This window comes from Myotis davidii, unplaced genomic scaffold, assembly GCF_000327345.1.
Source record: "Myotis davidii unplaced genomic scaffold, ASM32734v1 scaffold169, whole genome shotgun sequence".
Taxonomy (NCBI): Eukaryota; Metazoa; Chordata; class Mammalia; order Chiroptera; family Vespertilionidae; genus Myotis; species Myotis davidii.
The window spans coordinates 2,609,661-2,623,151 of record NW_006383005.1 but is presented as its reverse complement, the minus strand read 5'-3'; the positions used below and the strand labels follow the sequence as shown (position 1 = coordinate 2,623,151).

At 45.3% G+C, this 13,491-nt stretch overlaps 1 protein-coding gene across 1 annotated transcript in view; it reads left to right on the top strand.

Moving 5' to 3' along the window:
• LOC102773420 (T-cell ecto-ADP-ribosyltransferase 1-like) overlaps window positions 1-13,491 on the top strand; it is a gene marked incomplete at its 5' end in the record, with an annotated part of 20,775 nt that overhangs the window by 4,475 nt on the left and 2,809 nt on the right. The gene's annotated exons all lie outside the window — the stretch shown is intronic.

The following is a 13,491-nucleotide window of genomic DNA, read 5'->3' as shown; positions in this document are numbered from 1 at the left end:
AAAAAAGAAATCTGGCATACAGGGGTCATTAAAGGTTTATGATCAACTTCAGCACAAAGAACCACTTTGATGAAATAAAGTGGTTCCATTTTATGTGTGTTGATTTCCTAGTTGAAAAAGGCACATTGTTGCAAAACACCTGGGGAATAAATAAAGCAGAACGCTATCTGATAAATGAAGAACAGGCAATATTAGAAGGATATAACTTCCTTCTTTTCCCTTCCTTCCCCAATTCAAAATCACAAACAGCAGCTAATTGTATAACCTCATCTGTTCTAGCCAACCCCACTCTGGCCCTGACGACTTCTGTTACTCTTGTTAAGAGTAATTCTAAAACTGAAAGGGACCATAGGAAATGCACATTCCTACACACCAGGGAGCTGGGAAGTGAAGGTCCTTCCTTCCTTTCTTGGAAGGCACACCCTTGGCCTGTGCTGCAGGGGAGGCTGAGCTCATTAAAATACACGATACGGACTCGGCAACACTGTTCTCTTAGAAATCAAACAACTAAGTTGTTCCAGATATTTCCTTAGGAAACGGCAACATGAGAAACGTTCCGGAGATTCACTGCCTGTAGTGTTTGTGTGCAGGAGAAGGTAGAGGGGTTCTCGCCCGCAGAGCAGCGTTGTGTAGGGATTGAAAAGTGCCAGGGTGTTTGATTATGGAGAGTGAGCCCTCAGACACTTAAGATCTCCTCCAGGATGTAACAGCAACTGAGTTTGCTCATTAGCCTGCCATTATCAGCTCAACCACCAGGGGGCGTGGTTCACATTTTCACCCTGGTGTCTCGGAAAACCCAGCGCTTCCATCCCAAGTCTTCTAAGGTGGATCCGGAACTCTCAGGCAGGCCAGTAGCCTGTTTCCCTTCATGTGGGAAAGAAGTGGGAAACCACCCTTGAAGAGACTAAAACTAAAAAGTTGTAAAGCAATGCCAGTGATTTGAGTACACCTTGTCATAGTTAAACAAGGTTCAAGTTACTTTGGAAAGAGGGCACTCTAGAGAGGAAATGAGGGAGCCTGTGGGTTCCCAAGAGAATTCAAATACAGACGATGATGAATCTGTCTCCTGTAAAATACAAGCTGGATGGTGGTGTCCTGTATGAGAGCAGCCAAGGGAGGCCTCACAATTCACAGACCCTGGCAGGATGCCACGGCGCCACAAAGGACCCTTGGCAGAGGGGATCAAGGACTTCCTTCTATTTGCTTTACAGAGCAACGGAATTCTTTAAACCTTGATTCCAAGTCTTAGTCCCGAAGGTTTCTTAAAATCTTTGTGACTTCCAATTTTCAGCTTTATGTTAATTTGCATATCATTTGGCCTGATCTTCATGTTTAATTGGAACTCAGCAGGAGCCTCGAAGCCATAAGTTAGATTGTTCCCATTTCCCAGCCAAAATTTCTGAATTAAGGGCTTAGACTTGAAAGCAGGAGTAGTGTTTAAATATGTATTAACAACCCAGTTTCTCTTCCAAGGTTATTTACACAATTTTGTTTTATTCTTATAAGAATGTAAAATTTACCTTTTGCCCAAAGGTTTAATACTCTATTGAATAGCTTCATTTTTTTTCACTTGGAAGCTGCTTTTTTTCTAAGTAAAAAGCCATTAAAGATTCATCCTTTTGAAGACTAATTTTTTAATCTATTTAAATGTATTAACATAAACCACAGAGTGCAATTTACAGCTCAACTCTCCTTGCAAACATGGTGTCCTGCTATTTAGAAGGTTTTATTTTTTTCTCATCCTGGAGGGCTTTTCATAAAGAGCTGGCACATTTAAAGTATTGGAGGTGTGACTTGGTTTCTTAATTTTTCCCCATGGAAACACTGACTCCCTTTATCTTAGATTTATATAAGCGCTCAGTGGTCCCTTGAAACCAATACAAATAGGAAATCTACTGAGGTTGAGAGACATTATAAACGTATTTTCTACAAATCTACAGAGGCCTAAATAATTCAAAAGTACTTTTATGTCAGACTCATTTCTGTGTCATCTATAGTATGTCCAGACTAATCCTCCAGAAACAAGCAAGCTGGAAAATCTATTGGGGTCTCAACGCCTAGGATTCCCCATTCCCATCCCTCAATTCAAATCAATTCGAACACAATGCAGCTGGGCTTTTACACGGGGAGCAAATCTTTCATTCACACAACAGCAGAAACAATAATTTAATTATTGGGCAATCTAAAGACTAAGCAGGGGCCTTATTTCCCTAAGGAGAAAAAAACCATGCATACATTCAGAAAACACACCCCTGCCCTGAGCTTCCCTGAACCATCATACATGTATTTGTCCTCTAGGGGGCAGTCGTTCCCTGCTCCGGAGGACACCAACCTGGTCTGGTCCACAGGTTTGCCTTTTGGAGCCTCCAGGGAAAATTCACTTAGCTCTGCCTTAATTCGAAAAGAAAACACGTCAGCTTCAAATCAGATAAAATTCTAACCCAGAAACAAGAAACATCCATTCCAGGAGCCAGAAATACAGGAGCTATCCGTCTGTTCTGATTGCTGGAAGGCTCATAGATAAGACTCCACGTGTATTCCCTCAACATCTGGCAAAAGCCACAAAACAATAATCCACCGCAACAGCAAACAAACTGCAGTTTTTCTGGATGCTCTACTGATGTTTTTAGCCAGTTGCAACTTGATGTCCTTATTTTGAAGGGATTAGAACAGATCTCAGAAACAGGCAGGTACCCCAATGAGAACAAATGAATTGCCATTGCCTGTGTTCCCTCTGAAAACAGAGCTGAGACGAGGACTTGCCTGAAGGGGATTTATTTGGGAGGTGATCCCAGGGTGCAGGAGTGGGAAACTGGTAAGGTGACCAGCCATCCCTGCCTACTTGGGACTCACAGCCCTAAGATGTGAGCCTTTCAGTGCTAAAACTCAGGAAGGTTCAAGCACACTGGAATGAGTTGGTCACTATAGGAACTGGGGAAGTAGCCCCAGAGAAGGGGAAAAAGTCAGTGCAAGGCTGAGCCAATGAGTTGGTTTGATCCCATGGCACCTTTCGAGGTGCATCTCAGAATCGGGGAGCATTTATCCAGGGGTTCTCATACCCTTTTAGTCAAGTGTTGCCCTGTGGGGTGTTAAATCCTCCCACAGTTGGAGCTCACATGCATGAGGGCCTGTGAGTTCCTACAGGCATCTCCCATTGCGGCTTCAGAGAAGCCCCGAGCAGAGAGTGAGAGAGACGCAATGCAGGGAGGCCCAGCAGCTCTGCTGGGTTTCGCCTAACAGATCTGGTTGCTGTAGCAATGGCTGAAGTCAAAATTGGACTGACAAGGTGTGAGGTCCAGGACAAGACATGTCCGGTCCTTGAAGGTTAACTTTGCCTCATATTTGAGCTCCGCATGGAGTCACCAACTGCTGCTCTTAGCTCCCCTTTAGTTTATTAATTTAAAGGAGGCGAAACTCTCCAACTCTTGGTTTAAATAAGAAATTCTACAGAGTGGTTTTATTTCCCTCATGGATATTGAGGAGGTTGCCATGCCAATGATCCCCTCCTGGTGAAAAAAAAGAGAAAATTCACAGGTATTTGTACCAGCCTCAAAAACCAAAATGTCCATTTAAATGTCATCACACTGTAAAACATCAGGGAGGACAACCAATCGAATCACAGACGTTTTAGAGGTTAAGGTGTCCTGTCACAAGATACATGGACCACTGCTGAAACCCAGATGTCTTGCAAAAGTTTTTGGAAATTATATTTGCAACAATGATTCATATGTATTTTTACTTCCATTGTTCTTTTAAACTTTTTATTACAAAAAATTTTCAGAATCCTCTTATACCATCAATAACCGTCAGCTTTTGGGCATGCTTCTTCTGTCTCCCTCTGTTAAGAATGCATGAAGCAGCAAGCAACAGAAAGACTATTACATGATGTTAAGTAAAAGCACTATTTGTTTCAGAAAACGTAAAGTCTAGATATAGGCAGTCCAGGGAGCGCATAGAATTGAGTGATGTCTTCAAAACATGAGCTCCCTCTAATGCTTTGGTTCTCCATTTTTAGAATATGGTTGCAATATGGCTGCTAAGTCTCCAGAAATCACATCCTTGTACCAGGAAGAAAGAATGAAGGTGAAAAGAACCTAAGGATATGCCAGCTGCCTCCGGTTTCCTTCAGAAACTTTTCCCAGGCTCTACTCAGTAACTTTTACTTACATCCCTTGGGCTTGGACAGGTCACATGGTCTCTACTTGCTGCAAGGGAGTGTGGATGGTGAGCAATTTTAGCTGGGGACATAGCCACCCTGAACTCGATCAGGGTCCTGCTAGTCAGGAAGAAGGGTCCTCTGTCCTTTTGCCAGTGATCTTCTCTCTGCTTCCAATTTTCTCCCCTTGACCACCCAGGACATTCCTTTATTTAATAATATTTATTTGGCCGAAACCAGTTTGGCTCAGTGGCTAGAACGTCGGCCTGAGGACTGAAAGGTCCCAGGTTCGATTCCGGTCGGGGGCATGTACCTGGGTTGCGGGCACATCTCCAGTGGGAAATGTGCAGGAGGCAGCTGATCGATGTTTCTCTCTCGTCGATGTTTCTAACTCTCTATCTCTCTCCCTTCCTCTCTGTAAAAAATCAATAAAATATATTAAAAAAAATAATAATAATAATATTTATTTGATACTCACTCCCTGACAGTACCAAGGCTAGGTCCGGGGCCTCTAAAGAGAAATTAAAAGTAGTCTTTGCTGTTGAAAAGGTCCTAGTCTAACCTATAGCAGGAAGCCAATACACAACATCTAAACTTGATAACTGCACAGTCACAAAAGCACACTATTTCAAGATACACCCTAGCCAGTGTGGCTCGGGTGGTTGGAGCATCATCCTGGGCACCAAAAGATGGAGAGTTTGACTTCCAGTCACGGTTCAATCCCCAGTTGGGGCGCATGTGGGAGGCAACCAATAGATGTTTCTCTATTACATCAATGTTTTTTTTTTTTTCTCTCTCTCTCTCCCTCTCTTTCAAAAAAATTATATAGACGAAAACTCTCAAAAATACAAAACCAGAAATGGCCCAAAGGAGTTGCATTTTGGAGATCAGACTGGACCAGGAAAGTGTAGAGCTGAGGATTGTTGATACCATATAAGCTTTTTTAAATAAAATAACTATGAAAAATAGTACTGCAGTAAGCATCTTTGTGCATAAAGAATGGTTGCCATTTTGGGTTATGTTTCCATGATACATTCTTAGAATTTCTGTGTTAAAGATCACAGATACAAATTTGCTTCCAAAATTATGCAGGGTTGTTGAGTTTAAAGGAGCAACATATGTAAACTACCAACCAAGCACATAGCAGGCACTCAGTACACAATAGCGAGAAACAAATAAATCACCCATAGTTTGTCCGAATTCCAGCCCCTTCCAAGAGCTACTACAAAGAAGACGTTCCCTGGTTCTTTTGCTAATACAAATAGTACTGCAGGGAGCAGTCCTGTGCCAGCGTCCATTCAGATTGGAGCCAGTATATATTCCAGGGAGATTTATACCTGTCATTTTGCTAGATGACGTGCCATCGGGGTGGTGCCATTTTGCACTTCCCCTAGTAATGTGTGAATGTGTCTTTTTCTCACAGCCTCACCAAGAGAAATTGCTGTCCAACTATAGGATGTATATTCATCTGATGGGAGAGAAATGGTCTCTCAGCGTTGTTTGAATTTGCATTTCTAGCGGATACTTATCATTTCCCTCTGTCACTGCTCAGTCTAAATTTCTCTTGCCTTTGTTAGCACTTCAATTGGTCTCACTGCTTGCCAAGGGGATGACCCAGACCTTTGTCCCTGAGGGGTCTGGGCCCTTGGTGTCCTGGCCTTTGTCAGGTTAAGGATGCCTCATCACCCCTGCAGAGTCATTACTGAGCACAGAAGCACCAAGAGGCATCCTAGGGGATTCCGAGCTCTGGACGTTCTCCTTCTGCCCCACAAAGTATCAGCAACCCTGTCTCTTCAAGAAAATCAGGGTTGATTCTACCCTCCCACCATCCTAAGTCCATTTTTCCTTCTGAACCACTGGTATGAGGATCCAAAAGTGACCAGGTGGTGGTTGTAGCTTCAGGTTACAGGTTGTAGCTCCTGTGTCCCTCGGTGGGAGAACTCACCCTTCCCTGAGAACCAGAACTTCTATCCAACAGAGTCTCAAGTTGTAGGAACACAAAGCCAAACTTCTGCAATTGGGCCACTGTAAACGACGGTGAAAGGGGCCTCTCCTCCTCTACCCGGTCCCTGGACCTCTGTATTCCAACTGATGAGACAGAGCACCACATAACAGCCATTGGTTGGACACATATTGCACCCAGGACAGCACCCTCTCTGAGTCTTTCAGGCCAGGGGCTTCCAGGTGACATAGTCTATAGGCAGACCAGTGGGTCCTGTGAAAGAATCGCTACACCCTCCAGTTTGGAAGGGATCTAATGTAATCAGCTTGTTCGATGCCCTCAAAGAATGAAGCCACACTGGGGTCTCTGTGGATGGCAAGTCAGACCATCAGCAGAGGCAGCAGCGAGATCAGCCTTGGTGAGCAGGAGCCCATGCTGTTGGGCCAGGGCACAGCCTCCATCCAGGCCACCACCACTACTCCATCCGTGAGTCCACTGCTCCAGCGCTGGAGTGGCGAGCGGCTAAGGACAGAAGTCAGCGGACGCCCACCCGGGAAGACATCCTGCCCACCTGGCTGCCGAGTGCTTCCTCTGAGGTGGATGCTTCCTAGTGAGCAGAGGCGTAAGACAGACATCTTCACACTCGGCCCTCACCCCTCGCAGGGCCATCCATATGCCTTTTCCTTCGTCTCCAAGCCCCTGACCAGCCAGCCAGTGATTCACCGCTGTTGGGAAATATGTACCCTCTACCGTAGGCCACTCTTCACTCCATAAATGCTGACACTGAAAGCGCTGCTCGGAGCTGAGCCCACTACGAGAGTTTTCCTTCTATACTGCCTTTCAGGGCCATCCTTGCCTGGGCTATCATGTAGCAAAAGGCCATTTTTGACTCACACCAACTTATAGGTGAGCCTCCCCATCCATAAACCAGGCCTGGATGTTTTCTCTCTCCATTATCTGGTCACAGAGAAGCCCCTCTGAGGCTCTAAGTGTGAGCTGCAGGAAAGGCACCAGTACAACAGATTATGGGACATGGGGCTCAGAGCTACGCGCTCACGTAACTTGTTTGTGCCTTCCAGACCTACCTCCTCAGGCTGGAATGTGCCCTTCCATCATACAGTGGAAATGGACTGCTAGTATGCCTCCCTGACCTCATTATGACTTGATGGATCTAACCAAGCCCAGCTCATTAGCATAACCAGCTGGTGTCCATCGGGTGGTCCGTTTCTATAGGGTCCAGTGGTCCATCAGGAACTACATTTTAAAATATATTTTTTAACTTGATTTCAGAGAGGAAGGGAGAGGGAGAAAGAGATAGAAACATCAATGATGAGAGAGAATTACACCCCACACCGGGGATGGAGCCTGTAACCCAGGCATATGCCCTGACTGTGAATCGAACCGTGACCTCCTGGTTCATAGGTAGATGCTCAATCACTGAGCCACGCCGGTTGGGCAGGAGTGACTTTTTTAATGTAGAGCTCTCTGCTGCAGAAGGCATGGCCTAGCAAGAGGCATGCCATGCATCTCTACTGAGGCTTGACTCTGCTCAGTGTCCCTATCTCCAAGGGACAGAGCACCTTGTGCTGCAACCTAATGCAGAGCCATCCCTTACTCTGGGCCTCATTTGAAATGGTTAGACTTCTGACTACCTCATCAATGGATTGGGTTAGGATTCTCAAAGTGGCATATACTACCTCTGAAATCCAAAGGACCCATGTATATGTTTCTTAGCAATAAGGAGTATAAGGGATGAAAATTTGTTCATTCCCTCAGAAGGGATGTCCCAGCATGCCTCAGACCTAGACCCCCTAAAGCCTTCACCTAAGGACCACACTCTTGAATCTTTGTAGAGTTTATCTCCCATCCTCTGGCACATATATGTCTTACTCAGATATTCAGATTAATACCATATTTCTGTTTGCCAGATCCAATTAGCATGATGTCATCAATATAGTGAACCAGAGTGATGTTCTGCAGAAAGTCAAGATGACCAAGGCCTTTGTAGACTGTATTGTGACAGAAGAGGTCAGTTATCATAGTCTTGGGGGACAACTGTGAATGAGTTCTACTGCTCCCATATGTGTGTGAACTGCTTTTGGTTCTCCTTACCCATGGGGATTAAAAAGATCACACTGAAAGGTTTAAAGACAAGTGCCCAAGGCTGTGCTGATCTATCCCAAAAAAGATACTACATCCGGCAAGAGAGCTGCATGGAGGCTACCACTTGGATCATGTCCTGATAACCACATGATCCAAAGGATCCAAGCAGTTCCTGCAGACACAGATACAAGTGGATTAAATGAGCGATATAATGGGAGCCACAACCCCTGTAGCCTTTACGTCGTTAAGGGAGCCATTAATTTCTGAGCCTAAACAAGTTGCCAACTTGCAGATTCAGGAACCTCATAATGGTTCTAGTCTTAAGCTACTAGATTTTGGTCATGGTTGTCATGTAGCAAAAGCTGCACTGGATATGCAGGTTGGAAATGTAGGAGAGAGATTTGAACAGCACGTGTAGATTTAGGAATCATAAGATGGCAACTGAAGTCAACAGAGCAGGTGAGAATGTCCAGAAATATCAAGTAGAGTCAGAGCAGCTTGAGGCCCCCAAAGTCAGCATTACCTACTAAGTTCAATGATTCCTATCTCAGAAAAGGGCACTGCCATCTACCCAGGCACCAACGCTGCGGACCCGAGCCTTTAGCAGCACACACCATGCCTTTGATCTCTCCTTTAAAACGGGACTTTCTGATGCGCCCCAAATGTGCTATGCTCTCTTCCCACCACCATGCCTCTGCCCATGCATTTTCTTCTATGTGCAGAGCCCTTCCCAGCCCACTCTTCGTATATTTAACTGCTATTTCAACTTCATATGTCACTACTTCTGGGGGGTCTTTCCTGGCCAGCCCTAACCAGAAGTTACATTTTCCCCCTTTCGTATCTTCCTGTGCACAGTTCATAGCGCACATCACTGAGATGGTTATTCTATCTCTGCCAGCCCTTCACATCCTCCTCCCCTGACTGTATGGCCCTGAAGGGCATGGACTGTGCCTTTTATGTCTGTAGGCATCTGTGTTCACATATAATCAAGAACTTAGAATATCTCTCCAGGAACAAATAAATCTGAGCAGGGTCCAGCTTGGAATGGGGAGATTTCAGAGTGGCCAGTTTAAATGATGAGTCTGACTAAATTTCTCTCTCTTCCTTCAATAGAATGCATAGCCGTCATTGTTGATGGGCAAATCCAACACTCATTCTCAAACCACCCTGGCCAGGTAGCTCAGTGGGTTAGAGTGGCATTCGATATCCCAAGGTGGCAAGTTCAATCTCCCAGTCAGGGCACATACAAGAAGCAACTAATGAATGCATAAATACGTGGAACAACAAATTGACCTCTCTCTCTCTCTCTCTCTCTCAAATCAATTTAAAAAAAATTAAAACATTTTTCCTTTGTTCCCTTAACTATAAAGGCTCTTTTCTAAATAACTCTAGAAAACCTAAAAAGATATTTTCTCGGGCTTCCTTATTCAGTGTGACCAATAAGGTGAGGTGGAAGTCTGCTACAGGTTTCTAGGAAAACTTTTGCTTTTCAGATCCAAAGGACACTGGGCTGGCCTCAGGCCTGTCTCTCATCTTCCTGCCTGAAATACAGATGTGACCCCTGAAACTTCATCAGCTCTCTTGTGCCTGAGGCAACAAGCCAGCACGCTAAGGGTGGCAAAGCACAGAGCCACCACCAGTCAGCCTCTGATGGCAGCTTAGAAGCACTTCCCTAGCCTTAGGCTGGCTGCCGGCAGACCTCTCCTTATGTGGGGTTAATGAAGTGATCTGACTGTTTAAGACACTACCTGTCAGGGGTTCTGTCCAGAGGAAAAAGCATCTGAGACCAACTACACAGAGCAACAGGAATGGACTGCAGAGTGCTGAGTCAAGGTCTGCTAGGACCAGTGTTAAAGATAAACCTATCACTTAACAGATACACAGGAATTTTGTGAGTTGTTTTTTTCTTTTCATTTCAGCTCTTGATGCTGCGGGGGAGATGTGAAAACCGAAATGTAGCCTCTGTTCTTAAAGTGTTTACAGGCATGTGGGTGGTGGTCTGATGAAATACCACACGCACTGTGCCGTTAAGAGCTGGATGTTATAAAGCTCAGAGGAGAGGATGCTCAGGAAAGGGAAGTGGCTCAGATGGGAAAGGTTTCCTGGTGGATGAGGGGTTTGAACAGGGCTTCAGAAGATGAATGGCGTTTTGATGAGCCCATCCATGACGTCTCTTGAGAGGTGAGTGAGCTAAAGTAGGTAACCTGCTGGCAAGCCGCGGGCACGTAGTAGAGGCTCGTTAAGTATTAAACGCCCTTCAGGTCCTCTATACAAAGGGTTTAGAAAAATGTTTCTCTCCCTCTGAGATTCATGTACTCAACCCATATTTATTGAGCCTCTTCTGTGGATGAGGAAGTGCTTGGATACAGCTGTGGGCAGCGCACATTCCGTACCTGACCTCAAAAAACTTCTGGGCCCTGGCCAGGTAGCTCAGTTGGTTAGAGTGTCATCCTGATACGCAAAGGTTGCAGGTTCAATCCCCAGTCAGGGCACATACAAGAAGCAACCAATGAGTGTATAAGTGAGTGGAACAACAAATCAATGTTTCTCTCTTCCTCTCGTCAATTAAAAAATTAAAAAAAAAAAACACACTTCTGTTCCAAAGACAGAGACAGATGACAAACAAAAGAAAAACGCAAGACTGGCAAAGGCAGGATTAATAAACGCAGGATTAGGCAATTTCTTTCCCTTCTTTTAGGCCTCTGCCTTCCCAGATTGGTTACACGTCCAGATTTCTGTTGCCCACGCAACTCCACATGCAGCCCTGCCTCCTGGAGTCCGTAGGAAGTGGTGGCCTCAGAGGACACCTGCTGCAGGTGCTGTGTGGAGTCACCACACCCAGGCCACCCCGCAGCCTGCAAGCTTCTACTATTCTTTTCTGCCCACCCTGTACCAGCACCCCCATATCTCTTTCCTCGTCACACGGACTGCCTCCATTCTTCCTGATGTGGGCGACTGTCACTCCAGCCCACACACTCTGGCCACATCATTCTGTTCTATTTCCAGAGAAAAGCCCTGCTCCCTCAACCATTTCCTTCTCTCCCCTGAAGGCCTCCTCTTGTCCAGAGCTGAGGTGCTGGAAGCCAGTTCCAGCATGTTATAATTGCAAGAGTTTCATCGAAAGGTTGATGGAACTTGGGGACTCAACAAGGGCTGAGTCACATATGTTGTCACCTGTTGGGAATGGCTAAAGGCATTTCCCCAAACCTGAAAAGAATGATTGTTTGCTACCAGACAGCTAAGGGCACCTTAATCTACATGTTATTGCCTCCTACTGGCCAAACACCTGAACAGCTGGTAGGCAAATTCCCCAAACTGACAATGGATTCTGCCCTTTGAAGTATATATCTCTACCTTGCCTTAGGACAAATTGTGTTAATAAATAGCAAGGGGTCCTGAGACAAGGAGAACTTAGTTCCTTTTGCTAAGTCTTCTCTGACTCTCTATGATGCCTTTCAAAATTATGTTTCGTCTCTGGACTCTTATTTAATTTACGCACAGCCCTTCTCCAGATTTCTGAACCCTTCTAGATGCCAGATCAAGACCACCGGCATTACTGAGGGATCACACAGTTGATCCCAAACGGGGACACTATTAACAACCACATCAGACAACAGGCAACCAAGGCATGTGGTCTCCTATCCAGAGCCCCCCAGTGCTGAGGTCTCATGCTCCAGGTCTTCGTCTGGCACCTCACCATTTCCCAAACTGTTCTGTGGAACATCCGGGAGGTATCAACCAGGCTTCACAAAAACTAGAAGAAACTGAAGATTCCACATTGAAATAACTTTGAGAAACTGAGTTAAACCAAGATAAACAGATGTCCTTAGTGCAGGACTTCCCCTTTCCTCATCACAGCATGTTGCTATCTCCTCTCATGGCCGCAGGACGGCTGTGGCAGCTCCAAGCATAACACACAGAAACAAAGACATCCAGCAGAGAAAGACGTGTCCTCCTATGTGCCCTTTTACCATTCATCCTCAGCATGGAAAAGTTTCCCAGATGCCCCGCCATCTCCACTCGACCTCCCTGAAGAAGTCTCCCCAGGTCTCAGTGGCTCGTCAGGTGACCAACCATTCCAGTCTGCTCAGGACTGACAGGTTTTCTGGGACTCAACACTACTAGTGCTAAAACCGGCACATTCCCAGGCAACTTAGATGAGTTCATAACTGGTTAGGAATGGACCACATGACTGCCTAAATCAGTCACTGGGTAGGGGAACGGATTGCCTTGACTAGTTTAGACAGAGCAGGATGTACCCCCAGAAGCAACAGAGAAGGCGATCTTACCTGAATATGGAATAATGAATACCCAAACAAAACCTACTTTCTTACAGTGAGGAAGAGGGGGGAAAGCTGTTGGGTAGCCAACCAGCAGGGCTAACTTACCCATAAAATGGGATACCGTGATAATTCTCACCAAGTGACCTTGTGAGGGTTATATACAATGACATGTGACAGTGCCTTACCTGGAGAACCAACACAGCAGCTTTTTATTTAGCACTTGTGTATGCAGAGCTCATTACTTGCTAAAGGCATTACATATATTGTCATTGCATCTATACAACATTCTAGGTAACAGGGATGTAAATCCCATATTACAGATGTTTGTAAGACATGGAAAGGTTAAGTGATTAGCCCAAGGTCATACAGTTGATAGGGGTAGAGCCAGGTCTCAAGACCCAACTACTTCTGACATGACAATGCCCATCTTCATCTGTCTTCCTCACTGCCTCGAGCAATTGTGCATTAGATGTTAACTTCCCTCCTTTTAACCTCCAGCACTTGGCCCTGGGCCCAGCAAAGAGCACCCATTTACTAATTTTTTTTTAATGAATAGATGGTAACAACTGACATTCCTGTTACCATTATGATTTACAAGAACTTTTGCCTGAATTTAGGATTTCCTCCCCAAGACCTGGTCCTCTTCCAGGGATTCTTCTAGCAAATGGCAACATACACTGAGTAGCCAGATTATTATGACCACCTGATATTGTAGGCAAATTAGCTATAATTTCAAGCTGAAGTTGCTAGAGGGCCAGACCATTATAAATAGGGAAGCAGGTTGTTTACCACGCGACAGTAGAAGTGATTTTTTTTGTGAAGATATGGGTAAACAACGTGATTTAACAGCCTTTGAATGTGGGATATATTTGAACGTGAGTGGCCAGGTTATTATGACCACCCCATCAGTACTTCGTTGGGCCACCTTTTGCCTTCAATACTGCGGCGATTCTTCTTGGCACTGACTCCACGAGATGTTGAAAGGTGATGCGAGGAATCTGACACCA